The sequence below is a fragment of the Moschus berezovskii genome, chromosome 10, assembly GCF_049115385.1.
Source record: "Moschus berezovskii isolate FMDL1 chromosome 10, NW_MosBer_1.0, whole genome shotgun sequence".
In the NCBI taxonomy this organism is placed as follows: domain Eukaryota; kingdom Metazoa; phylum Chordata; class Mammalia; order Artiodactyla; family Moschidae; genus Moschus; species Moschus berezovskii.
The window spans coordinates 68,945,576-68,964,571 of record NC_142469.1 but is presented as its reverse complement, the minus strand read 5'-3'; positions in this window follow the sequence as shown (position 1 = coordinate 68,964,571).

The following is an 18,996-nucleotide window of genomic DNA, read 5'->3' as shown; positions in this document are numbered from 1 at the left end:
ATAAAAGGACGTGTTCTTCAAGGATTTCCATTGTGGAAAAGTGTGCTGACCGCCAGTGTGTCTAGTAACCTAGCCTAGAGATTATTATTTGGTGAACTCCTGTAGCTTTGTAGGAAAAAAAGCAATGTTTCTCAAGTTCAATAGGAAAAAACTTAAATTCTGGGAACTCTATGTAAAATAATTCAGAAAGAACTCCCTCATATTTGCCATTTGTGAAAGATAAATATGTATTTTGAGGTCAGATTCCTTGCCTCAGAAATTGAGGGAGGAAGTCCCCTTATTTTATACCCAACCCCAGGAGTACTTCAAACTCATCTTCTTTGGGTCAAAATGCAGAAAATCATTATATGCCACAATGAAAACCAACATATCAACACCTACTAAATTAACATAGAAGAAAACCCAAGCCATAAAAGACGCTCCAAAAAAAAAAAATCTGTCCCTTTTAATGTAACATCCTTAAATTATTAATTACCAGCCTATACTGGTGGCTTTAAAATTAAATACCTGGAAAACAGTTTTCAGTAAATTAAAAAGTGCTGTTGTCAAGCAAGCCTTAAGTGGATTTGTTTACATTGACTTGTCTGGTAAAAGCAGCGATTTGTTTACAACTGCATAATGGACTACACTCTCCTAGTGTTTAGCTTCCTGATTCTGGAGAACTTTTGCAGTCTGTACCATCGATTGCCTAGGGGCTGGAAACCAGAACATTTACATAGTACTTTACACTGCTTTTTCCAGTACATTCTCCTCACAGCAATCAATGGGATAGACACGACAGGGATAGAGGTTATCCCTCTTGACAAATGATAAAATGAAAACTACTATGTCTAGTCAAGGCTATGGTTTTTCCCGTGGTCATGTATGGATGTGAGAGTTGGACTGTGAAGAAAGCTGAGCACTGAAGAATTGATGCTTTTGAACTGTGGTGCTGGAGAAGACTCTTGAGAGTCCCTTGGACTGCAAGGAGATCCAACCAGTCCATTCTAAAGGAGATCAGTCCTGGGTGTTCATTGGAAGGACTGATGCTAAAGCTGAAACTCCAATATTTTGGCCACCTCATGCGAAGAGTTGGCTCACTGGAAAAGACTCTGATGCTGGGAGAGATTGGGGGCGGGAGGAGAAGGGGACGACGGAGAATGAGATGGCTGGATGGCATCACCGACTCTGTGGACATGAATTTGAGTGAACACAGGGAGTTGGTGATGGACAGGGAGGCCTGGCGTGCTGTGATTCATGGAGACGCAAAGAGTCAGACACGACTGTGCTTTGAACAAAATGGACAAAACAGACAACACAAAAGACAGACACACAAAACTCCGGCCGGAGGAGAAAAAGATCTGCACAACACAGGTTGCGGTTTATTTTATATTTTCCTTTCAGTAAGGCAGGGAGGGAGCGACAGCAATCTCTCTATTACCATACATGGATACAATTTTGCATTTCAAGCAAGCAGATTGGTTACACAAGGAGCTAGTAAGCTGCTGCATCATCTATCTAAGGAACCTGCCCAGAAGCCCTCCCTCATCCAGCTATGCGGAAAGGTGTATTTCCCTGTTTTCAGGAGAAACACATAACAGAGAGCTTTATGTGCAGGCTCCTTGGTAGAACATCTTGTTTTCAAGCATGCTCTACCCAGGCATAGTGTTCTGTTTTCAGAGACATCATGCATCCCTAATCTGATTTTCCAAATATCATCACAGCAGCTCCTTCATGACTGAGCGACTGAACTGAACTGAACTATGTACTAATATATTTACATATGTGAAGCACTTTTTTGAAGTTGAAGTATAGTTGATATGCAACGTTGTGTTAGTTTCAGGTATATAGCAAAGTTCAATTATATATAATACATACATTATTTTTCAGATTATTTCCCATTATAGGTTATTATAAGATATTGAATATAGTTCCCTGCACTATATGGTAAATCCTTATTGTTTATTTTATATATAGAATGTGTATATGTTAATCCCATACTCCTAATTTATCCCTCTTCCACCACTTTCCCCTTTGGTAACCACAAGGTAACCTTTGTTTTCTGTGTGACTGTTTCTGTTTTGTATATAGCTTTGTTTGTATTATTTTCAGATTTTACATGTAAGTGATATCATATAATATTTACTTTCTCTGTCTGGTTACTTCACTCAGTATGTTATTCTCTAGGTCCATCCACATTGCTGCAAATGGCAACTTTTTTGTGACTGAGTAATATTCCAGTGGGTAGATATAAACCAACTGTCTGTTGATGGGCAGCTGGATTGTTTCCATGTCTTGGCTATTGTGAATAGTGCTGCAGTGACATTGGGATATATGTGCATGTGTGTGTGTGCATGTGTGTTTTCAAATTAGAGTTTTCATCTTTTCTGGATATGTGCTCAGGAGTGAGATTGCTGGATCATATGGTAGTTCTATTTTTAGTTTTTTAAGGAACCTCTGTACTGTTTCCATATGGCTGAACCAATTTACATTCCCATCAACAGAGAAGCACTTTATAAACATTAATATTTAATCCTCACAATGATTTTTGAAAGTAGTTGTAATTGTACCCAATTTATCAGGAGGGGAACTGAGGCTCAGGGAGATTCGATAACTTTCCTCAGGGCACATAGCTGGTGACAGGGTGGGAATTCAAAATATCACAAGGCACAGGCAGATGGCTGCTTGAAAGAGACCTGAACCTGGATTTTTCAGACTTGAATAGGTAAGAACAGCAGCTTACACTGGGGAGTGCCCGACAGGTGTATACAAGTGGAATCATTCATATTCACGTGGAACCATTAATTCAGGTACAGACAGGTCGAGTCACTTTCTCAGTGCCGTACAGTAAGGAAAGGTCATAGCCAGTTTCAAATCCAGAAAGTGAGTCTTTAGCTCATGCCTTTCATCATTATTTTGTTCAGAGATAAAAGGCCTTGGTGCCTGTTGGTTGACTCTCTGGGTGTGTGCCTTTGTGGCGTCTATGATGAGGACTGGAAGGACGTGGTTTGTCCTTGTCTGTCATGCATCGTTTTTGTCTGTTCTAGAAGGAAGAGGAAGTTGTACCTAGGATTGTGTCTGAATTATTGGAGTTACCCAGCAGATTTTCAGCTAAGCACACTCTGTAGAGGAGCAGAAGAAAAGCATCTTCTGAAGGGGTTCACTTCGTGGCCACAATTAAGGTGTCTCTATTGGCATCAGTGATACAGTGAGTAACATGAAAAGAAAGCAGGTGATTCATTTTTTTGGTTTGGAAAAAGGAATCTAGTTTTTCAGGTTGCAGCCAGATTGGAATAAATTACATGATCCCTGTTTTTAGTCTTCAGTATTTTCCTTGTTTATACTTCACCCTCAGCTCCCACCCCAATCCCAGCTCTTAGCTTCCTTTTGTTTTGTGTTTGCTCGTGCTCAGTCATGTCGACTCCTTGCAACCCCATGGACTGTAGCCTGCCAGGCTCCTCTGTCCATGGGATTTTCCAGGCAAGAATACTGGAGTAGTCTGCCATTTCCTCCTCTAGGGGATCTTCCTGACCCAGGGATCGAACACGTTTCTCCTCATTACAGGCAGATTCTTTACTACTGAGCCACCTGGGAAGTTTCCTAAGGATTTTAATTTGGATGTTTTTGAGAAGGGTAGAGTTAGAGATTTTTTTACTGTCCTGATCCCAGGTTGACCTGCTCACCAGAGGACTCCTCCACCCCCTCTCCCAAAATGCCAATCAACCCTCCTGTTGTATGGATGATCTCAGGGGGCCCTGTCAGGACAGATTGACCTGATCCCTGACCCTCACTTGCCTTTCACCTTGTAGCCCGGAGTCAGCACTAAGCACAGTGGGAGGGGACCCCTTCATTCCTTTTCCTCACTCAGCTCTGCCTGTCCCAAGGCCAAGTTAGAGAAACAGCATCTTTCAGTTCAGTTCAGTTCAGTTCAGTCGCTCAGTCGTGTCCGACTCTTTGCGACCCCATGAATCACAGCACGCCAGGCCTCCCTGTCCATCACCAACTCCCGGAGTTCACTCAAACTCATGTCCATCGAATCGGTGATGCCATCCAGCCATCTCATTCTCTGTCGTCCCCGTCTCCTCCCACCCGCTTTGATTTGATCACTTCACACCACAGTTCTTTCTAACTTGAATGTGTCCAAGATGATAGACCCCTGAGAATTAAAATTCAAAGTGAATGGATAATCTGCCCTACGGAGCAGAAGAAGCTGAGAGTAAACTGAAAATGAGAGTATTCCATCTACAGTGCCTCTCAGCAGTCTCTTGTTTCTATGGCACTGATAAGGATGATCCTTGTGGATAAAAAAAAAAAAAAAAGAATGGACAATATAGCAATGACCACTGATGGAGCATCTGCTGTGTGTGTCAGCTGTGGCACTAAGTTCCTTCTAAACCTTGTCTTAACTGAAATCTCACATCAATCCTGTAAGATGCATCCTGTTACCTCTGATTTGAAAATTAGGAAACTGAGACTCAAAGAAGTAGAATCAGTTGCTGAAAAATCACAGAATTGTTTGACTGCAAACCCATGTGTGTTCTGCAACTACAGCACATCAGTCTAATTTAGTGCCTGTGCAAACACCACGGAGGTGTCAGGGGTGCTCTGCTTTCAAAATATATTGGAATTGTAGTGGGCAAGTCTAAATTACTGTGCAGAACACTTACTCCTCCAGTGGTCATGGGCCAAGAGTCAAGAATTGATCAGCCTTCGCTGAATGTGCTTGTGGAGCCCTCCTGATGTGGAGCTCAGGGAGGAATTTATGTAGGGTCATAGCCTGGAGTGCCCCCTCCTCACACCAGCATCAAGAAGGGCAGGCTCTCTTCAGGGTTCTGGAGAGAGATCAACTGCCTGATACTCAAAGGTGAGAATCTCAATGTCAGGTGAAAATTGAAAGTGAGAGATGTCTTTGAATTCTCAGTGGGACCCTTACTCAAGTTTTCTGCAAAACCTGATTAAAACTAAATCAGGGTATTTTCAAAAAGCAAGATTCCCCGAGTGAACCAATTTTTAGTATAACTTATCTCGAGAACACTTAGTAACCCTCCTGGTACCAATTACTGAGTACGGTGCCTGGAGAGACCACTCTAGACCTTTGAGACTAAGCCCCACATAAGTTATTAAGGCTGGTAGGATCCTACTTCCCTGACCAAGGATGGAACCTGTTCTCCTCATGCAGTGGAAGCTCAGAGTCTTAACCACCAGACTGTCAGGGAATTCTCTAGAGAGTTACTTTAAAAAGCACATAAAGAGTGCATTTTCCTTTGTTGTCTTAGACGCTCCCTGTACAGTAGGAGTCTATGTGGTATCTATGTGGTTCCTATGTTTGTTTTTTTAAACTTTGTATTTTGCATTGGGGTATATCCAGTTAACAATGCTGTGATAATTTTAGGTGGACAGCAAAGGAACTCAGCCATGTACATGCATCCATTCTCCCCCAAACTCCCCTCCCATCCAGACTGCCACATAACATTGAGTAGAGTTCCCTGTATAGTCCTTGTCGGTTATCCATATTTTACTTTTTTATTTAATAATTTTATTTATTTATTTTTTGTGTGCTGGATCTTTATTGCTGCTCAGGCTACTCTCTAGTGGTGGTGTGCAGGCTTCTCATTGCAGTGGCTTCTCTTGTTGCCAGGCACAGGCTCTAAGGCGTGCAGGTTTCGGTAGCTGCAGCTCCCGGGCTGGGATCTAGAGCACAGGCTTAATAGTTGGCAGTACATGGGCTTAGTTGCTTTGTGGCACATGGGACCTTCCCAGACCAAGCATCAAACCCATGTCTCCTGCATTGGCAAGTGGATTCGTTACCACTGAGCCCCCAGGGAAGCCCTGGTTATCCATTTTAAATATAGCAGTGTGTAATTGTCCATCCCCAACTCCTTATCTCCTCCCCTCACCTTCCCCCTGCCACAGGCTCATTCTTTGAGAATGAACCATAAGCTCATTCTCAAAGTCTGTAAGTCTGTTTCTGTGTTGTTGTTTAATTCTCTCTCTTTTAAAACAAATTTTATTTATTTATTGGCTTCATCCTGTGGCACATGGGATCTTAGCGCCTAGATCAGAGATCGAACGCACACCGCCTGCATTGGAATCTTAACCAGTGGACCACCAGGGAAGTCCAGCTTCCATGGTTTCTAATACTTAGGAAGCTATGTTAATTCCTGGAGACCATCTGGAAACTTAATATGAAGACCCTTAGAAATGACTGTAGTTTAATTTTCTAGAAGTCATTCCACCAAGGCAAGAACCTAGTTTTTAGAGACAATAACCCTGTGGGCTGGGAAACAGGTGCCTAGCATCCCTAGGAGAGATGAAGAAGCTACCTAAACCTGTAACAGTCACAAAGCACTGGGATTGGACTGTATAGTAATCCCTGGACTTTTATGTGACCAAGAAGTCACTCTGATATTGTCTTTCTCTAACTTTGATTTCCATTTGACCTATTAAAGCCTGCATAGCCTAGCTTTGGGGCCCTTATTTCCACTGAAGCCATAGTAGAGTAGTAGACACTATTTGGCACAACTCCGGTTTGTTTACAGAACAGAGGATTTTGACATTCTGTTACCTCTAATAAGCTCTCCTTTCTGCTTGACTGCTTGGCTGAAATCACTCAGAGAAAAGAAGAAACCATTGGCGTTTGCTGTCTAGTTATCAGAAGTCAGGCCATGCATGAGTGCTTCACCTGTATTATTCAACTTCTGCCTCACAATAACCAGGTAAAGAAATTTAAGCACATTGAGGTTGGGTATTCTGCATCAAGTCACTCCATTTGAAACTTGCAAATGCATTCAGCTCATTGCCAAATAGCAGGATTGAAAACAAATGATTTTACTCTGCTGCTGCTGCTAAGTTGCTTCAGTCGTGTCAGACTCTGTGCGACCCCATAGATGGCAACCCACCAGGCTCCCCCATCCCTGGGATTCTCCAGTCAAGAACACTGGAGTGGGTTGCCATTTCCTTCTCCAATGCGTGAAAGTAAAAAGTGAAAATGAAATTGCTCAGTCATGTCCGACTCTTAGTGACCCCATGGACTGCAGCCCACCAGGCTTCTCTGTCCATGGGATTTTCCAGGCAAGAGTACTGGAGTGGGGTGCCAGTGCCTTCTCCGATTTTACTCTAGTTAGTTCTAAATAGAACCACTTTAATATTGAATTGAACAAAGTTCAAATTTTTCTTTAATACATAGCAACTACATGCTAGGTCTTAAAATTGGCAGGGATCTAAGTTCGTTGGTCTGCCTTTCCCTATTTGTAACCATATGTGATACTTACTGTTTCTCATAGCACTCTTTCCATCTCACCTGCTTTGGGTGTCTATTTCCTACCGCTGAACCTTAAAATTCACTAGACTCTCTCTGCTGAGGACCCATAGCAAACTCCAGGGCCAGACAGTGTCCGTGACATACCACTCTATGCACAAGTATTTTTCATCTCCTCACTGCACCACCCCGCCTTCAGTGTTCCCAAGAAGGGTTATTTCTATTATTGGTCCATTTGAAAGATTATCATTTAGTTACATAATAGAATATATCCACAGAGTTGTGCATTTCAACTGGAAATCTACTTATCTGTAGAAGCTCTACAATCTGTTTTAAAGAATCTACATCTTTAGAAAGCAAAGAGATGTGTGGGATATTAGTGATTGACTTTGTTTATTCAACGTGTAGTAGGGAACAACCTACTGTATCAGGTACTGTGTTAGATGCTCAGGTTCTTGGTGTAAGAAGTAAGGGTGGTCCTTAGTCTTAGAGAAATCAGCTAAGTAGGTACAAGGATAGTGAATACATGTGTTATAACATTGTTGAAGGTTGGAAAAGTAGCAATAATGTGCTCGCAGCTCACTTCCTAACTTATGTCATGTTGTACTGCCAAGGGGTTAATATCTACCATCAGTAGCCTTCTAGCCAAATTAGTAGTCTTGCTTTGTGCTAAGTCCTGTCCACAACAGTGACAAAATGGCTTGATTTTTGAATGTTCAGAGTCTTAGAAAAGTTCAATCTTCCAAGACTGAACCAGGAAGAAATAGAAATTATGAACAACTCAATTACAAGCACTGAAATTGAAGCTGTGATCAAAAATCTCCCCAAAACCAAAAGCCCAGGACCAGACAGCTTCACAGGAGAATTCTATCAAACATTTAGAGAAGAGCTAATACCTATCCTTCTAAAACTCTTTCAAAAAAATTGTAGAGGAAGGAACACTTCCAAACTCCTTATATGAGGCCACCATCACCCTGACACCAAAACCAGACAAAGACAACACACATAAAGAAAACTACAGGCCAATATCACTGATGAACATAGATGCAAAAATCCTGAACAAAATTTTAGCAAACAGAATTCAGCAGCACATCAAAAAGCTCACACACCATGATCAAGTTGGGTTTATTTCAGGGAGGCAAGGATTCTTCTATACATGGAAATCAATCAATGTGATACACCATTTTAACAAATTGAAAGATAAAAACCAATGATCATCTCAATAGATGCAGAAAAAGCCTTTGACAAAATTCAGCACCTATTTATGATTAAAACTCTTCAAAAAATGGACATAGAAGGAACCTACCTCAACATAGTAAAGGCCATATATGATAAGCCTGCAGCAAGCATTATTCTCAATGGTGAAAAAATGAAAGCATTCCCCCTAAGATCAGGAACAAGACAAGGGTGTCCACTTTCACCACTATTATTCAACATAGTTCAAGAAGTTCTAGCTTCAGCAATCAGAGAAGAAAAAGAAATAAAAGGAATCCAGATTGGAAAACAAGAAGTAAAGCTTTCACTATTTGCAGATGACATGATACCATACATAGAAAACCCTAAAGATAGTATCAGAAAATTACTAGAGCTAATCAGTGAATTTAGCAAAGTTGCAGGATATAAAATCAATACACGGAAATCACTTGCATTTCTATATACTAACGATGAAAAATCAGAAAGAGTAATTAAGGAATCAATCCCATTCACCATTGCAACAAAAAGAATTAAATATCTAGGAATAAACTTACCTAAGGAGACGAAAGAACTGTACACAGAAAATTATAAGACAATAATGAAAGAAATCAAAGATGACAAATGGAGGAATATTCCATATTCCTGAGTAGGAAGAATCAATATTGTGAAAATGACTATACTACTGAATGCAATCTACAGATTCAATGTGATCCCCATCAAATTACCAACGGCATTTTTCACAGAACTAGAACAAAAAATTTCACAATTCATATGGAAACACAAAAGACCCTGAATAGCAAAAGCAGTCTTGAGAAAGAAGAATGGAGCCAGAGGAATCAAGCTTCCTGATTTCAGGTTATACTACAAAGGTACAGTCATCAAGACAGTATGGTACTGGCACAAAAGCAGAAATATAGACCAATGGAACAAGATAGAAAGCCCAGAAATAAACCCATGCACCTATGGGTACCTTACTTTTGACAAAGGAGGCAAGAATATACAATGGGGCAAAGACAGCCTCTTCAATAAGTGGTGCTGGGAAACCTGGACAGTTAGTTCAGTCGCTCAGTCGTGTCCGACTCTCCGCGACCCCATGAATCACAGCACGCCAGGCCTCCCTGTCCATCACCAACTCCCGGAGTACACTCAAACTCATGTCCACAGAGTCGGTGATGGCATCCAGCCATCTCATTCTCCGTCGACCCTTCTCCCGCCCCCAACCTTTCCCAGCATCAGAGTCTTTTCCAGTGAGTCAACTCGTCGCATGAGGTGGCCAAAGTATTGCAGTTTCAGCTTTAGCATCAGTCCCTCCAATGAACACCCAGGATTGATCTCCTTTAGAATGGACTGGTTGGATCTCCTTGCAGTATAAGGGACTCTCAAGAGTCTTCTCCAACACCACAGTTCAAAAGCATCGATTCTTCAGCGATCAGCTTTCTTCACAGTCCAACTCTCACATCCATACATGACCACGGGAAAAACCATAGCCTTGACTAGACGGACCTTGGTTGGCAAAGTAATGTCTCTGCTTTTTAATATACTATCAAGGTTGGTCATAACTTTCCTTCCAAGGAGCAAGCGTCTTTTAATTTCATGGCTGCAATCAGCATCTGCAGTGATTTTGGAGCCCAAAAAAATAAAGTCTGACACTGTTTCCACTGTTTTTCCATCTATTTCCCATGAAGTGATGGGACCAGATGCCATGATCTTTGTTTTCTGAATGTTGAGCTTCAAGCCAACCTTTTCACTCTCCTCTTTCACTTTCATCAAGAGGCTTTTGAGTTCCTCTTCACTTTCTGCCATAAGGGTAGTGTCATCTGCATATCTGAGGTTATTGATATTTCTCCCAGCAATCTTGATTCCAGCTTGTGTTTCTTCCAGCCCAGCGTTCCTCATGATGTACTCTGCATATAAGTTAAATAAGCAAGGTGACAATATACAACCTTGACGTACACCTTTTCCTACTTGGAACCAGTCTGTTGTTCCATGTCCAGTTCTAACTGTTGCTTCCTGACCTGAATACAGGTTTCTCAAGAGGCAGGTCAGGTGGTCTGGGATTCCCATCTCTTTCAGAATGTTCCACAGTTTATTGTGATCCACACAGTCAAAGGCTTTGGCATAGTCAATGAAGCAGAAATAGATGTTTTTCTGGAACTCTCTTGCTTTCTCCATGATCCAGCGGATGTTGGCAATTTGATCTCTGGTGCCTCTGCCTTTTCTAAAACCTGCTTGAACATCTGGGAGTTCACGGTTTACATACTGCTGAAGCCTGGCTTGGAGAATTTTGAGCATGACTTTACTAGTGTGTGAGATGAGTGCAATTGTGCGGTAGTTTGAGCATTCTTTGGCATTGCCTTTCTTTGGGATTGGAATGAAGACTGACCTCTTCCAGTCCTGTGGCCAACGCTGAGTTTTCCAAATCTGCTGGCATATTGAGTGCAGCACTTTCACAGCATCATCTTTCAAGACTTGAAATAGCTCAACTGGAATTCCATCACCTCCACTAGCTTTGCTAGTAGTGATGCTTTCTAAGGCCGACTTGACTTCACATTCCAAGATGTCTGGCTCTAGGTCAGTGATCACGTTATCGTGACTATCTTGGTCGTGAAGATCTTTTTTGTACAGTTCTTCTGTGTATTCCTGCCACCTCTTCTTAATATCTTCTGCTTCTGTTAGGTCCATACCATTTCTGTCCTTTATCGAGCCCATCTTTGCATGAAATGTTCCCTTGGAATCTCTAATTTTCTTGAAGAGATCTCTTGTTTTTCCTATTCTGTTGTTTTCCTCTATTTCTTTGCATTGATCACTAAGGAAGACTTTCTTATATCTCCTTGCTATTCTTTGGAACTCTGCATTCAGATGCTTATATCTTTCCTTTTCTCCTTTGCTTTTCGCCTCTCTTCTTTTCACAGCTATTTGTAAGGCCTCCTCAGACAGCCATTTCGCTCTTCTGCATTTCTTTTCCATGGGGATGGTCTTGGTCCCTGTCTCCTGTACAATGTCACGAACCTCCGTCCAGAGTTCATCAGGCACTCTATCAATCAGATCTAGTCCCTTAAATCTATTTCTCACTTCCACTGTATAATCATAAGGGATTTGATTGAGGTCATATCTGAATGGTCTAGTGGTTTTCCCTACTTTCTTCAATTTAAGTCTGAATTTGGCAATAAGGAGTTCATGATCTGAGCCACAGTCAGCTCCTGGTCTTGTTTTTGCTAACTGTATACAGCTTCTCCATCTTTGGTTGCAAAGAATATAATCAATCTGATTTCGGTGTTGACCATCTGGTGATGTCCATGTGTAGAGTCTTCTCTTGTGTTGTTGGAAGAGGGTGTTTGCTATGACCAGTGCATTCTCTTGACAAAACTCTATTAGCCTTTGCCCTGCTTCATTCCGTGCTCCAAGGCCAAATTTGCCAGTTACTCCAGGTGTTTCTTGACTTCCTACTTTTGCATTCCAGTCCCCTATAATGAAAAGGACATCTTTTTTGGGTGTTAGTTCTAAAAGGTCTTGTAGGTCTTCATAGAACCGATTAACTTCAGCTTCTTCAGCATTACTGGTTGGGGCATAGGCTTGGATTACTGTAATATTGAATGGTTTGCCTTGGAAACGAACAGAAATCATTCTGTCATTTTTAAGATTGCATCCAAGTACTGCATTTCAGACTCTTTTGTTGACCATGATGGCTACTCCATTTCTTCTAAGGGATTCCTGCCCACAGTAGTAGATATAATGGTCATCCGAGTTAAATTCACCCATTCCAGTCCATTTTAATTCACTGATTCCTAAAATGTCGATGTTCACTCTTGCCATCTCCCGTTTGACCACTTCCAATTTGCCTTGATTCATGGACCTAACATTCCAGGTTCCTATGCAATATTGCTCTTTACAGCACCGGACCTTACTTCTATCACTGGTCACATCCACAGCTGGGTATTGGTTTTGCTTTTGCTCCATCCCTTTATTCCTTCTATAGTTATTTCTCCACTGAGCTCCAGTAGCATACTGGGCACCTACCGACCTGGGGAATTCCTCATTCAGTATCCTATCATTTTGCCCTTTGTTACTGTTCATGGGGTTCTCAAGGCAAGTATACTGAAGTGGTTTGCCATTCCCTTCTCCAGTGGACAGTTACATGTAAAAGAATGAAATTAGAACACTTCCTAACACCATACATAAAGATAAACTCAAAATGGATTAAAGACCTAAATGTAAGACCAGAGACTATAAAACTCTTAGAGGAAAACATAGGCAGAACACTCAATGATATAAATCAAAGCAAGATCCTCTATGACCCACCCCCTAGAGTAATGGAAATAAAAACAAAAGTAAACAAGTGGTACCTGATCAAACGTAAAAGCTTTTGCACAGCAAAGGAAACTATAAGCAAAGTGAAAAGAAAACCCTCAGAATGGGAGAAAATAATAGCAAATTTTTGAAATTTTGAAAGAACTGACAAAGGATTAATTTCCAAAATATACAAGCAGCTCATATAACTCAATACCAGAAAAACAAGCAACCCAATCAAGAAGTAGGAAAAAGACCTAAACAGACATTTCTCCAAAGAAGACATACAGATGAAAAGCTGACAAACACATGAAAAGATGCTCAACATCACTCATTATTAGAGAAATGCCAATCAAAACTACAGTGAGGTATCACCTCACACCGGCCAGAATGGCCCTCATCAGAAAGTCTACAAACAAAAAATTCTGGAGAGGGTATGGAGAAAAGGGAACACTCTTGCACTGTTGGTGGGGATGTAAATTGATACAGCCACTATGGAAGACAGTATGGAGATGCCGTAAAAAACTAGGAACAAAACCACCATATGACCTGGCAATTCCACTCTTAGGCATATACCCTGAGGAAACCAAAATTGAAAGAGACACCTGTATCCCATTGTTCATTGCAGCGCTATTTACAATAGCTAGAATGTGGAAGCAACCTAGATGTCCATGGACATATGAACGGATAAAGAAGTTGTGGTATATATATACACAATGGAATATTACTCAGCCATCTAAAGGAATGCATTTGAGTCAGTTCTAATGAGGTGGATGAACCTAGAACCTATTATACAGAGTGAAGTGAGTCAGAAAGAGAAAGATAAATACCCTATTCTAACACATATATACGGAACCTAGAAAAATGGTTCTGAAGAATTTACAGGGCAACAATGGAGAAACAGACATAGAGAATAGACTTATGGATGCGGGGAGAGGGTAGGGGAGGGTGAGATGTATGGAAAGAATAACATGGAAACTTATATTACCATATGTAAAATAGATAGCCAGTGGGAATTTGCTGTAGGCTCAGGAAACTCAAACAGGGGCTCTGTATCAACCTAGAGGAGTGGGATGGGGAGGGAGATGGGAGGGAGTTTCAAAAGGGAGGGGATATATGTGTACCTATGGCTGATTCATGTTGAGGTTTGACAGAAAACAGCAAAATTATGTAAAGCAATTATCCTTCAATAAAAATTTAATTAATTAAAAAAAGGAATAGTGCTCCTTCATTCTTTCTTTTAAACTTTTTATTTTATACTGGGGTATAACTAATTATACCCCAATACAAACCAGAGATCAAATTGCCAACATCTGTTGGATCATAGAAAAAGCAAGAGAATTCCAGAAAAACATCTACTTCTGCTTTATTGACTATACCAAAGCCTTTGACTGTGTGGATCACAACAAACTGTGGAACATTCTTAAAGAGATGGGAATACCACCTGACCTGCCTCCTGAGAAATCTGTATGCAGGTCAAGAAACAACAGTTAGAACTGGACATGGAACAACAGACTGGTTCCAAATCAGGAAAGGAGTACGTCAAGGCTGTATATTGTCACCCTGATTATTAACTTATATGCAGAGTACATCATGAGAAATGCTGGACTGAATGAAGCATGAGCTGGAATCAAGATTGCTGGGAGAAATATCAATAATCTCAGATACACAGATGACACCACATTTATGGCAGAAAGCGAAGAAGATCTAAAGAGCCTCTTTATCAAAGTGAAAGAAGAGAGTAAAAATGTTGGCTTAAAACTCAGCACTCAAAAAACGAAGATCATGGCATCTGGTCCCATCACTTCATGGCAAACAGATGGGGAAACAATGGAAACCGTGACAGACTTTATTTTGGGGGGCTCCAAAATCACTGCAGATGGTGACTGCAGCCATGAAGTTAAAAGTTGCTTGCTCCTTGGAAGAAAAGCTATGACCAACCTAGACAGCATATTAAAAAGCAGAGACATTACTTTGCCAACAAATGTCTGTCTAGTCAAAGCTATGGTTTTTCCAGTAGTCATGTATGGATATGAGAGTTGGACCATAAAGAAAGCTGAGCGCCAAAGAATTGATGCTTTTGAACTGTTGTTGAAGACTCTTCAGAGTCCCTTGGACTGCAAGGAGATCCAACCAGTCTATCCTAAAGGAAATCAGTCCTGAATATTCATCGGAAGGACAGATGCTGAAATTCCAATATCTTGGCCACTTGATTCGAAGAACTGACTCATTTGAAAAGACCCTGATGCTGGGAAAGATTGAAGGCAGGAGAAGGGGATGACAGAGTATGAGACGGTTGAATGGCATCATGACTCGATGGACATGAGTTTGAGTAGGCTCCAGGAGTTGGTGATGGACAGGGAAGCCTGGCGCACTGCAGACCATGGGGTTGCAAAGCATCGGACATGACTGAGCAACTGAACTGAACTGATAACTGATTAACAATGTTGTTATAGTTTCAGGTGAACAGTGAAGGGAATCAGCCATATATATACATGTATCCATTCTTCCCCAAACTCCCCTCCCATCTAGGCTAAGAATGGCTTGATTTAAATTTTGTTTTCTGCAAAGTGGAGTCTACAATCTCAAAGTTAAATTTTCCTAGTTCTCATATGGTTTTGTCATCTCGAGGTGGTTAGTTGGCCAAGAGAAGATGGTTGTTTCCTTCACTGGTTCAGGCTGACAGATTCTTACTTAACCAAATACCATCTCTGGTTCTTCAGAATACAAGGGAATTCCAGCATCTCTGGGAGAGGCTCAGGAAGACACAAAAGACAATGCTGCAACTGCTGTCACCCATTCCAGAGAGTCCGGGGTCATGGTCTGGCTTCATACTCTCTGGTCTCACAGATACACTCAGTGGACTTTTATCAGCGAGCCTCCACCAAGTAATGAGAGCATTGCAGGAATAAACCCCACTGTTCTATTGCTGAATGATTTAGGCAAGTTGCCCAGGGACAGTGCCACTTTAGAAGGTATGACCAAGTCACTCCTTGGGTCTTATCTCCAGGCCTTTCTCTGCCTCTTCTAGTCATCAACATAAGGAAACTGAATGCCTAAAAAGACTCCTGACAAGCAAGTAGTATTTGGTAACTGTTAGTTATTATTTTTCATCCCTACAAAATAAGATCACAAGTCATATATAGCTCGTCATCTCTCATGCAGATCCTATAGCCACTGATTCTAATTTTTAAAATGTACCAATTTTATTAGTCTTATTTCTTCAGTGTTTTATGGATATAGATGGGTGTGAATTATTGTTTATCTACTGCTTGAAAATTTTAAAGTCTATTTAGTCAATGTAATATAACTTTCTTTTAGCTTTAAAAATTTAATCTTATGAGATGCCTGCTGACACTTAAAATTGTTCTATTCAGTTCCTTTATCTCTGTACCCTGTGGAGTCTGTTTATTGACTACAGATGTTAAGCGCTTTGTTAAGGAACAGACAGCTACAAGATAAAATATGTACTTCACCTGAGTGGTGGCATAGAAACCAGCCATGTGTCTGAATCTATAAGAACTCAAATGGAAAGTATGTTTACAAGTTTAAAGGGCATAATCACAACCTACAGATTGGATTGGAATGACTGCGAGATTGTTTCAGGATTGTAAGACGTCCATGTAAAAGAAGTTAATAAAAGGTGCATTAAGGTAAGTCCCTTATAATTATGATTTTGAACAAGCTACTTTAAATTATACAATAGCATGAACTGACAAGAAAAAAATAGAGGGACATCAGGATTGTTGGGGCTGAGCCCAAAACAACTTTGCAAGGCAGTCATAAAGATGAAACTGTTCATGTCCCTGCCACCAGAAGTCCAGCAAGAATTAGCTCTGAGACAAAACAGAAAAAACCTGTTTTCATTGATTTCAATACACTAAATGCTTTTGAACTGTGGTGTTGGAGAAGACTCTTGAGAGTCCCTTGTCCCGCAAGGAGATCCAACCAGTCCATTCTAAGGGAGATCAATCCTGGGTGTTCATTGGAAGGACTGATGCTAAAGCTGAAACTGCAATACTTTGGCCACATCATGCGACGAGTTGACTCACTGGAAAAGACTCTGATGCTGGGAAAGGTTGGGGGCGGGAGGAGAAGGGGACGACCGAGAATGAGATGGCTGGATGGCATCCCCGACTCTGTGGACATGAGTTTGAGTGAACTCCGGGAGTTGGTGATGGACAGGGAGGCCTGGCGTGCTGTGATTCATGGGGTCGCGGAGAGTCGGACACGATGGAGCGACTGAACTGAACTGAACTGAAAACAGGACATGGAGAGTGTGAATGTAATAGAAACCCACAAAAATACTACAGATTGCTGCTGTTACTATTGTTTTTGAGCTCTTGGCATTGTTTGAGATGTAATAGACAAACTGATTCGAAATTTTAGGTGGAAAAATTAGCAGCAAGTATTTTAAGGGAAATTCTGACAATAAATGCAATGATGGGCCACTCAGCTTTTCACTCTGTGCCATTAGAAACTGAAACAGTAGTCCTGGGGCATGAACAGAGAACAAATGGCACAGAACACGATTTGAGAATAAAGTGTAAAGATACAGGAGAAACTTAGGGGTGCTGTGCCAAATTATGGACTATTCCATTCTGAATCTCCTTAATACTGCTTATTAATTCAGCGTATGACAAAAATGGCATTTTGAAGCAGTGGAAAAAAGATGCCTTATTTAATTAGTTGTTTGGAGGTAACCAGGTAGTCTTTGAGGGAAGAAATGATTGAGTCCTATCTTTCAGTTCATCAGAGTATATTCCAGTTGGAAGAAGTGAAAAAGTGAAAGTGTTAGTCTCTCTTTCTGACTCCATGGACTGTAACCCACCAGGCTCCCCTGTCCATGGAACTATCCGGGCAAGAATACTGGAGTGGGTTGCCATTCCCTTCTCCAGGAGATCTTCCCCACCCAGGGAGCAAACCCATGTCTCTGGCATTGCAGGTGGATTCTTTGCCTCTGTGCCACCAAGGAAGCCCACTGTAGGTGGATCAAAGGTTTAAAAGTAAAATAAAAGCTCCAAAAATATTAGAAGAAACCATTTGAGAATGTTTATTTCAGATTGAGGAGAGCCTTTTAGGTTTGACATAAAGCCTAGAAGAAAAAAGTATTAATAAAAATGATAAATTTAACTTAATAAAAATTTTAAAAATATGCTAGGTAAAAATCATAAGCAAAGACAAAAGACAAACCATAAATAAGAAGAAAATATTTGCATTTCCTATTAAGGCAAAGGGATAATTTCTTTACTATATATATTTAGGAATGAATAAGGAATGGATCAAAAATCCAATATAAAAATAGATCAAAAATATAAGTGGAAAATTGAAAAAGTCAAACATCATTTAAACTTATGAAAAAAATGTTATAATCAAAATAAGAGGAATGTAAATTAAAATTACATTAAAATTTTATTTCCTACCTATTAGACTGGAAAAGATAAGAAATTCTAAAACTGTGCTGGTGAAAGTATGAGAAAAACACTCTCATGCATTGCTGGAAGGAACATAAATTATACAAGTTCTATGGGATTCAATTTGGCAAACCTATTGAAATTAAAAAGCATATACTGTTTGACCCAGCAATTCCACTTCTAGGAGTTTTTCCTACAGATATTCTCATATATGTGAAATAATATACAGACCAGGTTGTCATTACAGTATTATTTGTAAAAGCAGAAGACTAAAAACAATAGAACTGGTTATGTCAATTATGGTACATCTTTCCAATGATAGAATTCCAATGAAATAATAAGGTTCTATAAGAAAGGAGGAAAAAAACATATGTGTTGATTAAAAAAAAACTTCCAAGACTTCTGAGAGTATTTGTTGAATGAATGTCATTAGGTGTAAAGTCAAGGTGTGAATGATATGCACAGTCTAATCTACGTATATGTTCATTAGGCAAGTACCGTTGAGCATCTGCTGTGTATCAGGCATCACACTCCACACTTGGGATGTGCTTGTAGCCACACAGGCAAAGATCTCACCCACAGTGGAGCTTACATTCTGGTAAAGGGGACAGATCTCTGGGAGCCATGGAGGCAGTGATCCTGTCAAGGGGCTGGTGGCCACCATCCTGGAGACAGCAGAGGAGGGGGCGAACAGAGACCAGATTCCAGAAACATTTTCAAAGTGATCAGCAGGCTTTTCTGAGAGACTGGATATAGCCCTTGAAAGAGAGGAGTCAGGGATGGCTGAGCAGCTTGAAGGCTGGGGTCGTGATGGGCTGGGGTCATGATGGGCTAGACGAACACAGGCCGGCATGGACAGGATAG